Consider the following 20,528-nt stretch of genomic DNA (forward strand, 5'->3'; position numbering starts at 1 on the left):
GGGTTTCGCTCATTATCATACGCCGCCGGGAAAGTGATGATGCGCCACCGAAGGAGCGCATTTGTCGTGAGGAATTAGTGCAGGAAGATATTAAAATAGTCAGTTCGTAATTTATATTCCACGGTTGGGCGGGTTCGATTGTGCTTAAATTTGGCGTCCAACCCCCAAGCCGATCGTGCATTCTAGAATGGTTGCACTAATTAAAATTGTAATCAAAAAAAAAAAAAAAAAAAAGAGGATAATGGGTTGTCTTTCGAAAATCGAAGATTGATAGATGGTGGTAGGAAAATGTATGCTTTAGTGGCAAGAATTATACGGTTGCTGTAATTTGTTTGAACTATTTTAAACAATACTCGTTCTCTCTCTCTCTCTATTCCTGTTCTTTGCCGCTTCCTTTCTTTAATAACTATGGCAATTTAATATTAAAATTTGAATTCATAAAGCGGATTATCAGCGGTGTCTATTGATTGGATAATAAATCTTATTGTAGTGTACAAATCGGTATACCTCACCGTCTCGAAGTTGGTCTACGATCTGGTCGTCTCTACATTCCTTCTTTCATATTAAAACGCCTTCCATAGATCGGCAAAGATTCGCCCGAGTCGCGGCCACGCATCGTTCTACGCACAACGGGGCGAGAGTCCTGTGCACCGCGTGACAACTTGCAGACGATTCGCGATGAATTACGACGCATGGCCGGATAACGGGGGCTCGCTCGTGTATCAAGGGCAAAACGAGGTGTAATGGCATCGCCCGAGACACAACAACGCGCATCTGCATCTGCACACTGCACCCCGTCTAATGAATGGCCAATTAGAGGCAGCACTAAAAGGTAAGCTTTATGAGCTCCACCAGACAGACCCGGGACCCACGGGCATCCTCGGGCAGATCGACTCTCGGTTCGTGGGCCCCCCACCGCAAAGGACAAGGCTCAGGATGCTCAGGGAGTCCGGTGCGAGCTGTGTGGATCATTTGCCGCTAATGAGATGCTCGTTGCTTTTTATCGCGATGCGTATTTTATGAATCGCCATCCGACATCATACCGACGCGACCGGCACACGAATATCTGTTCGAGGCGTATTAATCATTACGCGTTCTAGAGGGAGGTTTACGATAAGCGCTTCCTAGCCTCCGCTAAATGGGCACCCGTTTCGCCAATAAAAGAAGCATTTATCGCGACGATAGCCACAGCTAGCCCTCGCTGATGGATGTCGCCGTTGGAACGGGAAGGGTTTTAACTAATAATTCTTCATCTGTCCAGCGCGGATGCTACTATTCAATCAAACCACTCGAGATTCAGTTAGGTTTGGAATTGCCAAAACATCACAAAATGTTGGTTTACAGGGTAAAGAGACTTGGATTTATGAGCTTCGTTTGACCCAAGTGTTTCCCGGCAAAAAAATGCATCATCGACACGAGTCGCATGATAAATGGCGATCGTTTTCGGTGAACGAATCACTGTCACTTGTTTTCGCTGTCCTGTCGTCTATTGCTCTTGCCCATTGCAAAACAAACTTTCCCCTTTCCCGGCGAACCTGAATATGCAAAAACGGAATGCTGAGAAATTGACATAATGCATCAGCTTAGCATGCACAGCGCGGGCGCCAGACGCGAGAAATGTTTGATTTCTTTCGCACGTCACACGACCGCGGGCGATGCCATCATCTGGGAATTTAAATGACTCCAGGGACAAGGTACTCGATGGAATGTCGAAACGAACGGCGGAGACTTCGGTTTCGATCACGCCGTAAGACAATGAAGTGCTTTTTTTGCAATGCAACGCCAAGTCAAGCATCAAAATTTGGACTTTGGACACATTATGCATATCGGGAACAGCATTTTTTACGGCCCTGTTGGTTGGATACGAAAAACATTAAAATGACCCCACATCCTTGGCCATTGTGCGTGGCGGTTTCACGCGGTTTTTTAGAGCACTTGCTGATCGGGAGGAGAAAGTGTGAGCTATTGATCGTTTCGTTTTTGTAAACACAGCACATTGTCCGTCCGATTGTTGCATCAATCCGGAACCGCGGTTTGTGAGCAATGATGAAACGCTGGAATTCGTCATGTCTTAAAAGCGAAACAAAATCCGATCCTTGTTACTGTAAAAGGATCGGTATCCGCTTCGACTGTACGATTAAATTGATTTGCCGGAACAATCGAAAAAAGATGCTTTGGACCGAGCAAAACAAAAAAAAAGGTTGCTCACGCAAAGTTCATATTTCATTAGACTGCAGTCGAACTCTGCTCCTCCGGCGTCCATTAGCGAGCGACGGAGCCGTACTTGAGATAGTTTCTGTGTGTACCACCCTCTGCATTCCAATCGAAGTGTAACAAGAAGTTTCGAATCATTCATACTTTCACCTCTCAGCCTTCATTACTCGGTCCTCGGAGCCTCGGATTCATCAATCACGCACATTTACATAACACGAACACGGCCTTTCTTTTTCTTCCCTCTTGGCGCTCTTTTGCTTCATCCTCGACGAAGACCGTTGGCACCGTTTTTTCTCTGCTCACGAACCACCAAAGCCACAGTGCTCTTTATTTGGGGAGGGTTTGACCCGTTGTTGCGCTGTTGTGCACGCAAAACAATAATATTTAGCATAAAAGAAGTGACCCTTTTCGGTTGGCCAATGCGGTACACGTTAGGAGTGTTTGTGATCCGTTTTATTTATTTTGCACTCACGGCGGCTCACGGCGGAGAAGAATGGGAGGCTCGGAGGGTAGTCTCCTAATTATTCACCCCCTTCAAGGACGAACGATGGTTCAAAACGGAGACCACCTCGTTTCGAAGAGAGCGCGTTAATTTCGTCACCCAACGTTGTCGGGCGTTAAAATAAGACATCAACCATCGCCGCGGAGAACACACGAGACAACGGCCAAGACCTTACGCCAAGAGATCCCGGATGCGGTAATATGCTCCGGTGGTGGTGTCGGGCGACCCGATGGATCACAACTTTCCCCATCCATCGCCACAATTATATCATAATTAGGCCTCGGCCGGCACGCGGACGTCGATCAAGACGTTGACGATCGCGCGCCCCCTGCTAGAGTAGAGTGTGGCAATTAAGAGCGCTCGGTTAGGAAAAAAAAAACAGCATAACAACAAACGGCGGTTCGCGAGCCAATTTTCGGTTCTCTCTTTGGTGCTCGACGATCTTCGGGTTCGGGTCGACGGTTTGTTTGGATCTCGGCATCAGAAGAGCGAAAGCGGCGCACCATGTTTACATTACTATTATTATTATGCTAATAGTTGTTCGCCCCGCACCACTCCCCGAAAACACCCATTCGTGAGCATAGATACTGTTGTGGCAACTGTTGTTAATGCTGACGCTTTCTCGCCGACAAGGCCCAAAAAGCATACGATCGCCCGAAATTTAAGCCCAGCCCCGGGCTAATTGACTGCATAATTGCCATTGCGCGAGTAATTGATATTAGGCGCCGCCGTGGTTTTGCCGTGGAGCGGTATCGGCGTCCATAGCGGGGTGCGAAGTAAGGTGAGATCTGTCGGGGACAAACAGAAGTCTCAGTTACATGCGCCCCCCCGAAAGGGTACAATTTGATAGGCGGCATCATAATCAAATCGGATCGGACTTCCTCGGTCCGTATGCGGCGCATTAAAGAACTCACCGCAGGCGTAGGAAGTTGCGTTGCTGTTTTATGCAATGGGTGTCCTCGGACGTTTGTTGCATAAGAGGTGGTGCGAAGGTATTTCGACATTTGAGCCGTTGTTTGGATTGTTTTGGAAGCGTCACATTGAGGTGCTTGTGGCAGCGTAAAAGGATATCTCCGTTCTGAGGTTTTCGTTCTGCCCAGGCCAGGTTAGAGTTTGTTTGTTTATCCTGTGCTCATCTTTCACGTGGTGTCCGTTGCCTTTTCCTGTTTCATAATACTTCAATTAAGTTGCGTTGGAGTTTAGTGTATTGTGTTACGTTCGTAATTAATAGGTATGGGAAACCTCAAGTAACCTTAAATATACATTTAAAAAATCTAGGATCTGTCCTTTTTCAAGTAAAAGTTTCCGTCTATTTCGTAAGGCACGTCTGCGTCTCTATTCATTCAACGGATAGATGACCAACAAATCGATCCTCAACCAACACGAAGCTGCCTGCTTATCTCTTCGACCACTGATTGGTTTGGTGTGCTTAGAATGTATTTTGTGTGTACTAGCAAATCGTAAAGGTGACAGCATGATGCGTTTTCGATCGGGATATAATCATTTCGGTAACGCGATCCTGTTGTAGCCCTTCCAAGATCGTAAACTACAAACCAAGCCCAGCCCAAAGTTCGTTTGAGTTCGTTTTCTCGGTCCGTTGCTTTTATAAAATTTTAATTTTTTGTCTCTAGTAATGTGTTCCGTTGACAGTGCATCGGCTGCCGGTCTTATCGGCTGCTCGGTGCCAATAAAACCCTTAAACTTTTATTTGAACGAAGAAAATTCAAACATTCATCCGGAAGTCCAATCAATGTGAATCATAAAAATGGTGCCTGTTTTTCTTTGGAAACTAATCGAAGAAAGAAATATATTTCCTACGAAACTATAACTCGAAACATGTCGGTGGCTGTGAACGAAATCCAACACCCCCGGGGCCCACCAAGCGCCATCAATCGACGCCTCAAGATCATCTTTCGTAAAGCCGCGACGCCTTCGCCCCGAGTTCCGGAGCGACCGCCGACGATCTCAACCCGAAGATTAATGTGGCAATAAAATGCTTTAATTGTTTCAACATTTGACTGTCGCGAGGCATCGTCATCCGTGATCGTCCCGACACGTGGTGTGCAGATTTTTGGACGAGTGTGAGGTTCGACAAAAACCATCTAATGGCCAATCGCCAACCATCCCACAAACGGAAGACAGAGCTCGAAAAGGGTGCACGAAAGAGATGGACATAAAACACAGCCAACACAGCCATAAAAGTGGTGGAAATAGATGAAGATTCACATTATAATTAGTCACATTTAAAGAAGCGCTGAGCTGAGCCGCTGGTCGCTCATTAAGTAATGGGTTTTTTTGGTTTGGTCGGTTGCAACTTTTTCGGTTGCAATTATAACATTTGACGGATTCCGCCGACGGCGACAGCGTGAAATCGACGTTCTGTCAACCTCGGGCTGCTACTTATTAATAACGTCCGCCGCCTAATGCTCGCTGCTTTTGGCGTCGTGAGCTTCACGGTGCGTGATTTATGAAGCAATTAACGAAAATAAAGCGCTCGGCGATGCATTTTTGCGTGCGCCACCATTGCACCGCTAGAGGAGGGCCAACCGTGCGTTCCCGAGGCGCTAATCACTTGACAAACACATGTGAATTTTGTGGCGGGTCCCGGTCAAGTTTATTGGCACCACAAAATGGCAGCTATTGTGCATGGCGGCAAAAGCCGGTAAAAATGGTGACGGCGTTGCAGCGTAACACAGCGGTTGGCTAATATCTTTCTCTGTGTCACTGGCGATTGGACATAATCCGTCCGGTGGATTGCGAAATTGTTTGATGGCGCAATCGTTGCGCGGTTGATCGCGTTTTTTTCCAGCTAAGCCCTTCGACAACCCTCACTGCTGCCAGACTGTTACTAATTGGGTAAGGGTGCAGTTTTGTGAGGCACTCTGCAGCGAGACTGAACAATGGAACGTTAAATGACACCACATCAAACATTGGGAAAATAATAACAAATAAATACTTCGGCGTATCCGCCATGGCTGCGGGGCGTGACACATCTTAGTTCCTGAGCAAAAGGCATGTTTAAAGACGCGTCCAAAAATAATGGCATCAGTATTTGTTGTTAAGTAAAAAGGCTGCACGTTATTGATTTCCTACTAACGAGGCGACTTACTTGAACCTTCCTGAGCTAACGAATATTTTCCTGCCAGAAATGTGTGAAGATTTGAACCACCTGAGCTCTAATCTATAGATTACATATCAACCATGTAAAAGTATCGAACTAATGTAATCGTGCCGCCGGCTTAATCTTTTCGCATTCGTTCAAGAGGATTGAAATGTCAAGCTTTCCGCAATGGCGTAGCGATGCACGATCACCAAGCGCGGGCGCTATGTTTGTATGCGCTGGTGCAGCATAATCTGGGCCCATTCGCCGGGCCACTCGACACGGCTCCGCGCACACATTTCCTCGTGATTCGAAGGTCGAAGGGAGCCTTGCTGACCGCGACGCCGTATGGTGACCGTGCGCGCGCCGGCCCCCCGTTAGCGCACCGCATGATTTATGGTTGCCGCCCGCTTATGCCACCCTTTCCTTTCTCTAACGGAGGGCACGGAGGGTGGCGCCGCCGTTGCCTCGATCTCGTTTGATCTCCGTCTTCGCCGATCCACCGTTAACCCGGTGACCTTTTTGACCGGGGTAGGTAATTTGGGGTGCATTCCGCCCCGGGCGGACTGAGCCCCCCGGTGGACCTGCCTACAATGAGTCGAATTTTACTTTCGTTTCGACAACACAGTCGGTCACAGCCGGGGAGCGCCTTAGGAGCAGCGGCTGGCACTCCGCGCCAAACGCAACACTGCGCATCGTGTGTGGAGGAGCAGATAAGTGAATGCTCGGAAGGAATGGGTGATATAGCTTGGAGTTACTCGGGTGTGATCCGGAGGACACGCAAACATGGAATCCGAGCTCAGCATCGCAGCTGACCAGCGGGATAGCTTCTCAGGAGGGAGTGTTGCGTTATTGTGTGGAGCCAAACCCTGATCGATATCGAGCCCCTAAAAGGATGCTTCTTTCTTCCTCACTCAAAGTACGATGTCTTTCCGACATTTTGCGGCTTGCGGTCGTTGCATAAGCAGTGCTTGGCACGAAAGTTTACTGCCAAGCACAACTTTGCGGATTACAGGAGTTGAACCGACGTTATTAGGAGCGTGAACCAATTGAAGGTGGCAATAGAAAGTACAAAGAAAGTATTCGTTTAATCCTTTTATGATCAAAATTATAGAGCACCTCAACAGTCTGTGAATTTCTCCTGAGAAATATAAACGAAACGAAGATCGGCTGCCTGGAAGTAGTTCATCGCGAAACCTGCTTTGCAGCAGCCCTAATACTGCTTGAAACTCCCGAAGAAACAGTGGCCAATAGGACAAGAAAAATGACACACCATTTCAAAACGCCGATCGGTTGTTGTAAGTAATTTTATCCCAGCTCTCGCTGCCCGGCCCGGTCGCAACAAACACGCGGCTGCAATCGAAAGCGGAACAGAGAGCCAAGGCAGTGAGCGAAAACGCCACGACGCGCCCTTCTTGCGACACAATTGCGGAAACGAAAGTGCAAATCGACACTTTTCCTCGACTCACTTAAGGCTAACCGAGGCGGGTTGTGGGGCGGCTGTCCTCCAACGAGACTTCCAAACGAGTGTTAGAACCACGTCGGCCTGCGGGGATGTGACCTGCTTTGCCTGCTGAGAACGTTGTTGCCTCCGAAAGATGGCCTGGCTTTGGTGGAGGGAACGAATGGAAACGAAAACAGACGGGACCGCGGGCGGACGAAGAAAAACAAAAACACACCGATGCGCGCCGAACCTATGTTTCTAGTGGGCCCCTTTTATTGCTCCCCAGCAAGAGCGGGGTTTGCTATTGTTTCGCGTCCACCGATCTCGGCCCCTCGGGCGATACTCGACTCCTGTTTGGCCAGCGGATCGTGCGCGGCGCGCGATCAATTGACCAAAATCTGAACCGCCGGCGGCCGATGTTGTTGCTTTACCCGTACCCCGTTTACGTTGTTACTCAGGCCAGGCCCACGGTTCCTGGCCTGAAACGTGCCTCTTGAAGACAGTTATCGTAAACATGTGTACACCACGCCACGCCACAAACCGTTTTCTAGCGCAAGAGTTACGGCGGTGGCCTTGCAGTTCGTGGTCGCTGAGATTTCGCTACTTGGCTAATCGGGCTGGCCCAGACCAACGTTCGCCACATATTATGTTGTGTCCCCGCGGCGTGTAATATAAGTTGGGGAACGTGCCGTCGGGCACGGTTATGTTCTGCGCGCTCCCACCGCCATCGCTACGCTAAATGGCCTCGTCGTGTCTTATGCTGCACCGAAAACAATGTCGCAAAACGGGGTCCCCCACATTCCCCCCGGAGTGGAGGTGGCCCGGAACTAGAGTTTGGGTGCCAAACGACACGATTGCGATTATTGCTCGCGTGGCGAATTATGACGTTTCGCGGGGGCTGCTACGCAAACTACGGATGAAGGAAACGTGATGAGAAAACGAATACAAAAGCCTAGCGGGATCGGGCCGCACAAAAACCTAGAACCTCTCTACACGCGGCGACGGCACGGGCGCCTGGGCCGGAATCGTGAGCATAACATATCGTAAAACAGATTGACCCTCGCAGATTGACGCGGCCACGGTGTTTTGGGGCAGGTCAGAAAGAATGGACCATTAACCTCAATACGGCTATGGTGGGGGACACAATTTGTGAGATAGAGCTACGATCCGCGCCCCGGTTCTGACTCCGGTGACAGAATGAGGTTTGTGGGTTCGCTTCGGTTGTCAAATTCTGCCCTCCGGAATCGCGAAATGTCATACTGGCGGCTGAGGGAGCCGGACCGGATAGGCCCTTGATCGGGTGCACCCTTAAACCGGTGAGAAAAAGGGGGTCGCCCGGGCTTTTCACGGGAAGGTCCGGTGAGTCCCATTTTTGCCAGTACCCTACAGCCGTGGGGCACAGCGACTCCGCAGCTCCGGTGTTACGGTGTCAAACCGGGAGAGTCGGTCACATCTCCAACATCTCGCGTAACATCTTTCTTCAGCCGTAAATCATTCGCCCATCAAACATTCGCGGTGGCCGCGCGGTCACCCATTTGGCAGCCGTGTGGCAGCGACCTATTGCTCCGGGCCGTGGCCGCTACCGTGCGAAACCGATGCCGACTACCGACTGCTGGTGCAGGGTGGGCGGAACAGGAAAAAAAAAATCCGCACGAAAGGGTTGGAGTTCGTCCAAAGGGTTCACGACGAATTGTGTGGCGCGCGAAATTTATGGTGGCCGTAAAAATATTTGCTTCGCAATGAAATTTTAACGAGATACACAGCAAGCTGTACTTACTAGGGGGGCTGGGTCAACCGGGGCACCCTGAGGCCTATCGGGCGTTCGGGCGAGATTGCCACTTCGGGAAGGTTGGAATTTGAAGAAAAAAAAAAGCCACAGGAGCCCGTGGAATCAGACAGCCAGCCAGTCACTTGCCAACCCGATGACTAGTGTGCCCGGCACGCATGTATCCGCGGGAAATTTGATGCAGTAAATCAAAAGTTCCACGACGATGTGGATCTGCACACGGGGCCGAATTATGCACTGCAAACGCACGGACATCCCGGGCTAAGCATCATTGTAAGATGCAAATGTGTCGTGCAGTCCGGCTGGCGGTTACCTAGTGGAACGCGGCCTAATTTACTTGCAGATATCGCGCATCGTGATGGATTGGAGCCGACCGGAATTGGTAACGAGCTTCCTTCTCCATTCCAAAGAATCTTGGGAACGCGCGTGCTTCCGTCGCCGTGCGGAGCAATGGCATCGCTATAAATGGCCTGCGGGCTCTCCAACGGGGATGTCTGATTAAATGTTATCAAAAACCGAATGCAAGAGGTCGTAGCCTTGGCACCAAGCGCAAATTAGACATGACCACGGAGCCCCATTAGCTCGTCAAAACCTCACCTAAGACTCCTAGACTATGAAGTCCTTCGGTGGATTGAAGGACGCTAGATGATAAGCAAGCTTATTAGCCCGCAGGGGTCCTTAGCTACGTAATCCGGGCGGCTCTAGAAAGGCCGAAGGGGCGAAGAAATGAATTAATCCTCAACCCGCGCACAACATATCAACGCGTCATTGCGTCACGGCGGGTCGATCTCTCGCTCGCCACGCCGCGATTTGTACCACATCATGTTCAGGGGTCTGTTGGTGGGGCCCGGCCCACCGGCACGTGGATCGTAATCTTGCACAATTATTATGACAAGCTGTTGGCAGGACTGAGCAGCGCGAAAGGAAGAGACACTATTCCACGGAGGTCCGTGCTCGGCTTTTTGGAGAAGCAGCTCACGGAGAGACAAATTATCACTCCTCCAGTCCGGGCTGGAAGCGACCGATGGCTGGCGATAGTGCACCGTGTCTCCAAGGAGTAGCGTAAAGCCGGCGCCCCCGTACGGGTGTTTCGGGTGGAGCCCGAACCACTATGATCAGCATAATTAGTGTCGGTGGGCGTGAAGTGACCCCCAGTGTGTGGTGGTGCGTAACAGAAAATTACTTTTCACTCGCGCGTCAGCCCGCGACTGCTTCCTAGTAAGAGTGGGATGTAGAAAGTACGCGCTGTGCACGTGCGCAAGGCGCACGGAAAGCGTGTTGGGATCGAAGATTGATTTTCCGCACACACACACACACACACACACAGGTTATGGTGCGCAGTCTTTGGATTTAAATCTCGGCCGAGCCCACTGAGCAGTAATCACGAACGCGTGTCGACCAACACCCTGTGGCCGTGGAACGCACGCAACACGTTGGCCCGACCTGGCTGGCCCGCTAACTGTTTACTCGCCTTCGGAGAGCTACTAATCCACGGGCGCAATCTTGCCTGGGGTTCATTTGACGGTCAGACCTCGTCGTTTCGGGCTACCGCTTGGAGGACGCAAATCGAAGACCCGTTAGACCCGATTGACATTTCGAATCGGTGTCATAGGAAGCTAGCAAGCGGTAAGCGGCGAAACGGTAGGGTTAGAGCGAATGGTTTGGGTTAATTTTGTTCATTGGATTGGAAACACAATTTATCAGTTCCACATAAGGACGTCGGATCGGAGGTGGACCAGAGCGTTCGGCAACCTTGAAGATTATTTATTTGGTTTGCTACCGCGCGGAGAGCTATCAATTTCCAATTTCCTATGCCCAAATGCAGAGGTGTCCTTTTTGTTTCGAAGTCTTGGCAAATTGTTGTGAACCGTTTGTCATCTAGCTGGAATAAGTCTTAATTTTGAATCGACTTTTACAGCGCGCCATTTAGAGCCATTATGGAGAGCCAATGGGTTGTACTTTTCAATTACTTATCTATAAGTTCTAGGATCTGCCTAGACTTTTAGCTTTAGTGGCCACATACATTTTCGTGACTGAAGTGTCGAGGCTCTTTATCTTACTTCAGTTTGTAGTCGCTTTCTTTGTGAGACCTTGCCGACGAACCATAGTCGCCGATTCCCTCAGAGTCTGGCAATGTTGGAGTTTGTTTGTTTTTCGCGGAGTTTGGAGTTTTTAACGCTCAGGGTCCCCCAAAAACAACTGGTTTTAAATTAAATTAAATAAGAATTAAAGTAGAATTGTTTAGTAGGTAGAAAAAGGAGCATCCACACAGCAGCAGAGTATTATCTAACATGGCCTTCTCAAGCTGTGTGTTTTAGCTACAGTCTCAAAATCCTAGCGATTGGTGGCCAGTTGCGTGCAATGGGGTATCATAGAAGGGCACCTTCATTGTCACCCAATTCCAGACGGACTCGCTTGACAGTGCGCGCCTATTGTTCCGCCGTCACGAGAACACACGCGAAGGTATGCCCCTTTTTTCGCCCCCCAAAACGGCTCCATTCTCTCCATTGTTAAATAGTAATCGACCGAATCTTGGCCCAGTGACGTTTCGGTAGCGGGCGGTGCGATGGCCACGACGATGTCGCCACCCGCCGATCACCGAAAAGTTCCCACCGACACCACGCCACGTCAGGGTGACTCCTAAATTACCACCCAGCGTCTCCCCATGCGCGGGGAGGAATAAATTATGCAATTTGCGCGATACGGTTCGAACTCCGACGTATTTTTCTTTTCGCTGTTGTTGCTGAGTATCTCCAGTGTACCCAAACGCCTACACCGGCGGTGGCGCTGTTGGCGCTACTTGTTAGTGTGTAATGTGTTTTTCGGTTTTTTGTGTTGTCTCGGCACCGGAGACTGTCACATGACATTGGAGGTTCGTGTGGTGTGTGACGTGGCACCGAGTATCCAGTCAACATTCGATTCTGTTGAGTGGCTTTACGGGGTAGTTGTTGCTGGCGGGGAGGTGACCGTGCGCAAAGTGCGAACGGTGCATGTTCATTCGTCGGCACCGAGACCAGGGCTTCTTGCAAGGTGCCGCCTTAGGTGCCCTAATGGCACATTATTTAGGTACGTAAGTTGCCGCTCGAACCGGTGATTGATATTGACATCACCGGGGCCCCCTATTGTTCGCGGGGGGTTGCTAACGAGCCGGCGGATCGCGCGTCCCGACTTAGGCCGTCGGGTGACACCTCAGCAGCTGATCGTTCCTCGGAGACGCGTCATGCTGATCGCGAGAGTTACCCCCGGAGTAATGGAGTTGCAAAACGCATTTGTTTTTAGAATGTAAAGCGGCGCACAAAGCGGTAAGTTACTTAAGCCACATTCCGCATTAACCCTGGAGGCCTTAAGGAAGCCCCTGCCCAATGTCCTAGGTCGTCGCAAAAATCGTACCTTTGCTTACGAACCTTTAACACATCGCCCAGTCCATCATTTGCGAGATACCAACCTGAAACGAAACGAAACACAAACGGGGTTAAATATGATTACTACTTGGCTTATGCACTGAGCGACAATAAAACATGTTTATGTTGACTGAAGGCCGCGCCATCGTCATCGTTGACCGCGGCGTAGTTGTTTGATTTCCATTGTAAAGCTAAACAACTTAATACCGAACGGTCAGGCAGCCCTCTTAAAACCTGTGAGAAGACCATTGTCGCCAGTCCCCACACACCGAGCAGATAGCAGAACCTTCCCCATTGTAGTTCTTGGCCATAGGTTTGCCGACCAACCGAGCAAACACCCAGCTGGCGGCGGAAGCACTGTCCAGTAGTGCTGTGCTTGTGCTTGTGCTTTGCCGGAGGGCACGTCTCTCGGCCACGGCCACACGGGGGAGCCCAGAAGGAAGAATAATAAAAGTGTTTAACATCGATTTACATAACAAAAGTATGCCACGCGGCGCTGCATTGGCCGGACAGCGCGCGTTCCGGTGACCTTCAGACGCGAGCCACGCATCTAGTGGCCAGCCTTAAGAAGAACGTCGCATCGAGCAGCAAAAAACAAAAAAACCGCTGACAACTCTTCCGCTAACCTTGGGGCCGGCGGTCTTTAGCGCGTGCAGATGACGGAACTCAGGGGGGTCCGCGGGGGAGATTTGGTGGACCCTCCGCAGAACTCGAAATGAGACATCGTGAACACCGTGAGGTGACATGTTGGCGGGGTCGTCGTGGTCGAACGAACCTCTCTGACACCGTGTCCTTTGCGCTACACTGTCAAGTTGGCTTCAAGTTAGACTTTATTTTTCTGTGACCCGAGACAAGCCCAAAACGTCTCCGGTTTCCGTCAGCAACGGTGACCTCGACCTGGTCAAGAAATGTCCACTGCTCAAGCGCAACTGGAAGACATAGGGCAGGGTTTCTGTCTGCCGTGGCGTCCTCTGGCGTCCAAAGAACGCGACCACCCATCAGTTCTACTCCGTTTGGCGCGTTGTTGTGCGCTACTTGGCGGTGGCTCCGGTTTTTTTTTGGGGAGAAAGTTTTGCGGCACAGTTGGCCACTAGCCGACTAGCGGCCGCCACATTACTCACTCCGGGTGTGCGCATGCATAGTTAACTGACCATCACCAAACGGCCGGGTGCCGGGTCGGTTGGACGGAAGTGAAATCGGTCGTCGGTGGTGCACCTCGGTGCCGCGACCTGAATAGAGTCGCGGCCGCGGCTAGAGCGCGCTGAATCAACGGCTCAGTTTCGAAAACCCAGAAGCATAACGCATATCGAAGTGCGCAGCAGTCTTCGTTTTCGCCGCGCCGGCATGATGCAAGTCGCTTCGATTACCTCCGGGCGGACACGACGGCGGCGACAGCGACTCAAAGGGGACGATGACGAGACTGGTGACCGCATAGACGCCCAGCAGCAGCAGCAGCAGCCTCGATTAATTATGCTTTATGAATTCACATAAACTTCACAGTCGAACGCCGATGATGTGGTTGATGAATTCGTGCCATGCCGAAGACGCGGACCAGCGCAATCTGTGGCGCCGTTTTCAAAGACCTCCCCTAAAGCCTGTGGATCGTGTGGATGAAGCTTCTCCGTGTGGGCGATAAACGATTGGGCGGAGCGGAATGCGCGGTGATAGGCCACTGTCAGCATATTTGTCAGCTCCAGTCAGCCGCACGTAAGTGTCGGAAAAGCGAAAGTGAACCTCCTTCACGGAGCGTCCAACTCTTTCCCCTACGTACTACGACCTTGCTGCCAATCGCCTTCGCCGCGTTTCGGTAATGAACCAAGGAACGGCTTCCGCATCGAGAATGATCGACAACACACTTTGTCTGGTGTCCACCTACTCTGCGCCCAAATCGACCTCTTCAAGGATGCCTTCCTGGGGGATGATGCTTACCGTTCCTCCGATCGATTCTCGCCCACCTCTTCTTTCCTCGGTCTCGGTCGGCAGTGGTCCCACCTACGACCAACGGGAGGTCCAAGCCAACCACTTCAGACCAAGTGGCTCTACGTCCCTCTTCCAGCGTCCTTTCCAGGCAAGGCAAATGATCTTTATTAGGAGCGAAATAATTGATTGCTACCGGTGATCGCAGCACGGTCGGGTGCGGTCTTCCGCGTGAAGGTCGTCCGATCGGTTCAAGAGCCGCGGTTGCGCATGCGCTGCGCTAATGATATCCTTTCCACCTCTGTCAATCATACGCCGGACGTGTGTTAAATGAAAATTAATGACACGCCGGTTGGCCGCACCCATTCCTGCAGGCTGCAGGTTGCACATTGCCCAGACGGTGGCCAAACAACGGATTCGGTGCTAAAGAATGCTGACACCAGTGCCATTAGACGCTAAGCGATCGATAAGTGGGCGCGAGAGCCAGTTTTTCGACGGGTGTCCACCATACAGGTCTTAGAGACAGGGGACGTCAGTGATATAATCATAAGCCGCAGATGATGTCTGGTGGGCGGTTGTTTTGTTTATGATAAGCCGTTGGCAGTGGCGTTGGCCCGAGTCTCTAGGAGCTGGGTCGGGTGGTTGGTAGCCCCAATCGATGGGCTGTCGTCGAGAAACGGCGCTGATCGTGGTTTATGTTCCAATTATTTCGATAAGCCCGTGTAAGCTAACCCATAATACCCTCTCGAAGGCTTTGTTAAAGTTCGTGTCGATTCTGTCGATTGAAGCCTCGCGCTCGCCCACGGTACTACCTTCGGTAGGAGTTTGGGGTGCTTCAAAAAATAAAGCCATACGAGTCTCGTAGTGAAAACGAAATGTCAGGATTAGTGGTTGAGTGGTGATGGTGACCTCGAGCCAAGCGCGTATCCTTAAAGGATATGCTACCTTCGCTTTCACGCTTTCGTTCATCTCGGCCGCGGCCTTCCCCTGGAACTGGTTGTGGAGCGCAAGAAAAGCAAAAATGCTCATTTATTGCTACAGCACCCCCTTGGTGTGATCCACTCGTCAATGTCACGAAGTTTCGGACCTCGGCCGGAGGAAGACGTCGTCTGCAACGCTACCGACAAAGTGTCGGACGGAAAACAAAAACTAAAATCCCATCCAACCCTCCACCCGATGATGGGGTCTCGTTCGCTGGGTGGACGTCATAATCAATATTCACGTACCCCACACACTCCTGGCGGGGGGTGCAGCACCGCAGGGACCGCAAATTACCACCTGGACCCTGACCGGCCGGCGTGGGCGACAAGGTTTTCGTTTTCAATTACACACCATCCATCCAAGCGCGACCTCCTCCACAGGTCGACGGCTCTCTGACCGGTCCCGTCTGCGTCGATGAGTCCTCGTGGAGTGTCATATAACGCTGAGACTTCTTCATTTGGTGCGGACGGCTTTTTTTCCGCGCTGGATCCGACAGACAGGCCAGATGGTACAGGCGGAGGGCACAAAAAATGTGTGTCGGTCGCGCGAAACGATCGGTGGTGATCTCGTAGTGGAGAAAAAACAAAACGGGCAGAAAACTATACACCCCGTGAGCCGGATAATTAATATCGCGAGAAGTGAGTCTGTCCATAAATAATAAGATGATAATTTTGCATCCTTAGTTCCACCCGGGGCACTCCGTTAGGGAACACAGCAGCCACACACAACAAAAAAAACGGTGCTTCGGGCTGCGAGACACAAAAACACGAGACCACATCATAGTGCCGTGGGATGCTGGGCCCCGAGGAAGTCACCGTCGTCACCACCAACGACCAGGAAGAAGATGACAGTCTTCCACGCGCAATGCACAACGCCACCGCCCTGTTCCGCCTGCTGCAGTGGATGCGGTTTTATGTGCCTTTTTGTGAAATAATAGTTTTGAGACCTCGGCCAACCACGGGCACCTGGAAGGGGAAGCACTCTAGCCCACAGTGCACGACCACGATGCATTTTTACCCTTTGCCCGAAAGAGACGCTATCGCAGGCTTTGAATTGAAAATACTACATGGCCCGATTATTAGCGAACCGAGGACGTTAGGCAAGGTACAAATTTTTGCATTAAATTTGATAACAAATTTTGATTACCATTTGTCCGAAGCAATTGTTTTTTTGCGAATTTTAAAGCTGGCTGTTGGTGACAGCATTTTGATTACTGATCACCAACAAACTTTCATTCACAACGTCCTTTTTGAGTAAATCGTTGGTAGGTGAATGATCACTTCAACATTCACGATAAATCATTGTAAACTATAGCTTAAAGTGTTTGTTGTCCGTCGCCTCAAGATGATGTGTTCTTGAGATCTTAGGGAGTTTGGGGACTGTTTGCTTAAGATCTTGAGGTGAGTATTAGGGAACCGTAAGGTTGAAAAACGATAACTAAACGTGGATGTTACTAGATGTTAGTTCACGCATTCGGATCATCGATCAATTAAACAAGCTCTAAGACCAAATAATTTTTCGAAGAGCTTGCGTTATTTGTTCCTTCCAGCAATTGGTCGGTACTGTTCCTGTATGGACGCTATAGACCCGTAGAATAAAAACGGTTTTGTGGCAGCAGCAATTATTACATCATGCAGTACATGGAACATTGCATTCGGCTGCAACCATCTGCGCCGCACGCCGAGCAACGCGCGCCGAGATGCGGTTGCAAAACCGACCGCAAACCGCATGAACGAAGAGAGCTTGCTAGGACCTTCGCGGCTGTCCACGGGGGGTTTTATGGGACCCGCAGCGCCATTAGAAAGACAGATCTGGACTCTGAGACCGCCGGTCGGTCAGTCGGCGGCGGTGGACACTAAAACTCCGGAAACCGTTACAACTTGCGCACGGTCGGTGGCATTTTATGGCTTTGCGGTGTGTGCCCCGGTCGCCGGGCCGTGTGTGTCGCTATTATAAATGGTTTTGCTGCCGCTGCTGCTACTGACGGTCCAGGGATTTGCTCGCGATTGTGGCGCAGAGAGAGAGAGTGTGTCACAGCCGGACTCCGAACGGACCCGGGCGAAAGGAAACGCGCGTATGCGAGCACCAAATGTCAACTCGGCCTCAGCCGTCGGCCGAACTTCCTGTTTTGATCGACGGACTCGACCTTGGATTCTGTGGCGCTATCGAGCAAAACGGAGTTCGAATCGCGATCGATCGCGTGGCACGGCATCCGTGGCAAGGCTTTACGCGCAGGCTCGATGGCGAAGAAGAAACTGGTTGGATTTGAATAATTCCGAAGGAAGCGTTCCAAGTGATTGATTGTGGGGTAAGCTTAATTTTGGTCCGCGCGAACGGGTTTGGCACAGGAAACAGTGAGGCCCCCCATTTGGGTCAATATTTCACATTCACAAAGGTCATACTTTTCACGGGCGCCACTTTTTGCAGAAAAAAATCAGGTAAGTCAATTCCTCGCAGCGTTAGTGATAAGGGAAGCATTGCCCGGGACGTTTACAGCAAAACAGCGTTCGTCCCCGGTATCCGACGTCTTGGGGCTCAATTAATAAACACAATTCATGTAACGACTACTGTGAGTGCCCCTCCCGGGGGGAGCCATGATCCGCTACCATTAAGTAACAAAACTGGTTCCATTTGACCATCTTTAGCCCGATAATTGAAACACACTCGAACGGTCACGGGCACCGCCCGCCCACCGCCGGCGCATGATAACAGTTAGATTTGATGGGATCGTGAATTTTTATCTACCCTAACGGTCCGCTTTTGTGTGCGGCCCCCCAAAGCCCCACATGCCCACGGTGGCGTCCCGCCCGGCACATGGTTTATGATCCCGAGAACGCGCCACTCGACCGGCTGCTGCTGCTGACCAGCGGCCAGCGACGCATTTCGCTACCCCACACGATTAGCATAAGGCGTGCGTTGGAGTACCTTCGCGGGCAGCGGGCCCGCCAGTGGCTAGACGGATTGAAGATCACCAACTCTCCGTGGACCCTGCGTGGCCGCGGAGAGGTTAGTCACCCCCAGGAACCAGCAGATAACCCTGCGGAACCGTGTTCCGGTCAGAGGGGCTGGAGCCAGACCAGAGAGAGCCAGAGGGTGCCCATTTGCTGCTAATGAGAAGAAGCTGAAGGCAACCCACGGAAGGTGAAATGGAAAAAAATGTTCCAGTTGGTTGTGTGCAAGATAACAACCAAACACACACCACAGACACACCTGATAATGCCCCGTGAGATCGGTTTCGGTGCCAGCCGGTATGTCCTGGCGGGATAAAAGGGCTCCAGAGGGCCAGTAAGAAGCCAGAAGACGAAAATAGATGCAGTGGTCAGCCTTGGAACCGAATAAAGGCACGTAGTGAGCGACATTAAAATGTATTACTTTGATAAGGCCAGTGAATGTGTCCAGTTTTGAAGTATGGGAAAAATAATGAGCCATTTGTGCGCACAACTCTTCCTCTTTTTAACTCTGAAGTTCCATCCGGAGTCTTCGGGGGAACTACACTCCAGACGAGAGACTCCAGTAAGACTCCCAATAGAAGTCTATTTTGCGCCGCGTGTTCAATGGCACCCGGGAACCCGCGGTTCTAGGGGTGAGTGATGGAAACTTGACTCCCGGTGGTGGTGCCGATGACACCGCGCCAACCTCGCGCCCGCGCGCCCGCCGGGGAGCTCCTTGGAATGCTGCGGATACCTTGCGGTAACGACCGGACCTCGCCAGGAGGCATTCGACACCAGAGAGCACACCGCACGTAGTCTCCTCGCGCGCACACACACACACGTGGTTCTGCGTATGCTAATGACTCTGGCTAGCGTTCTTTGGTGCTTTTCTACGAGCTAGGAAGAATGAGCCTGCCGGAGGTTCTTCTTCCTATTGGTGGACGTTAATTTTATTTCTTGCATTCGCCTTTTTACCGCGCTCATTTTTTATTCGCGTCCGCGAATGCTGATTGTTGTTCCTGTCCTTGCCGCCGCTGCAAAGTGCATCATAGAACGACCGCACCGAGAGACGACCCTTCTGCTGAATATGCTCGAGAGGCACGAAGGCTGTAAATCTCACGTCATTTGAATAGATAAGCAATTGAAAGTGTCATTTTTCATATTTTGGATCGGCGATGGGCGGCTCCGGTCGCACTCGGCAGAAGAAGTGCAGAAAGTGGCGGCAGTGGCGACGGCGGTGTGGGCACGCGGCACCTGAGACCCTGGACATACCCGTTCCCGTTCCCCGGCCAGGCTTCCCGCGCGCTGGCACTATCTTGCACTTCTCGACAGTGCTTTGTCAATATTTGCCCCGAAGAGGTTACGCTAATGATGGTGAAGAAGCCCTGGCAATGACATTGCCTCTCGCCGGCGACTTTTGGCTCTCGGATGCGCCGGATGAGTATCGGGGGCCTTGGACTTGGAACCCCACGACCGGTTGGCGTTCTGGCGATGCCTTCCAGCCACAGTGATAAAGCTACAATGTAAGTTGTTGGCTCATTTCACTCGAAGATGGAAAGCCCGTCTCGGATGGCGCAACTGCCATGGAGTGTGTATAGAATGAAGCAAGAATGTTTTTTTATAGTAAAATGAACCAAAGTTGCAAGGAAAAAGAACTTGCATTTTTTAGTAGCTTAATGAGTGAATCTATAATGCGGTTCATAAGTTTAGGAAACCAGTCTCTATAATTATTCATCGGCACTAATGTGATTTCAATGCCGTGAGAAATGTGTAGCCTTTTCGCAACTGTTTGGTATCTTTACGTGACAGACAGGCAGTGTTTGATTTTTTTGTCATATTTGTCAGTTTAAAACATGAATATTTCCGCATGTTACCTTCGGTTAAGTCACATTTATTTTCAGAAAAACATAAATAAGCATACATCCTGTTTCACCAAATACACGATTCGCTGTTCAGAGGTTAATCAAAACGAGATGACTTCTTCGGCACTATTATAAATCAACCGAGGCCAGAAAGCTGGTCAAGGTTGCGGTCGCAGCCGCGCTGTCTCTCTATCGTTCCGGCAAAACTGGACCCGTGCCAAATATCGTGTTGGCCAGCGGGAGATGAGAGGCCACCGCCGTAAATTAAAGCACGACCTGGTGGTGTGAAGAAAGGAGTGCACCCATAATAATGTTTCCCCTCGAAAAAGCAACACATCATGCTGTTGCTGGCTCATTCATTTTCTCATGACCTTGCGAAACGTGACTAGGC

The sequence above is a fragment of the Anopheles cruzii genome, chromosome 3 (assembly GCF_943734635.1).
Source record: "Anopheles cruzii chromosome 3, idAnoCruzAS_RS32_06, whole genome shotgun sequence".
NCBI lineage: Eukaryota > Metazoa > Arthropoda > Insecta > Diptera > Culicidae > Anopheles > Anopheles cruzii.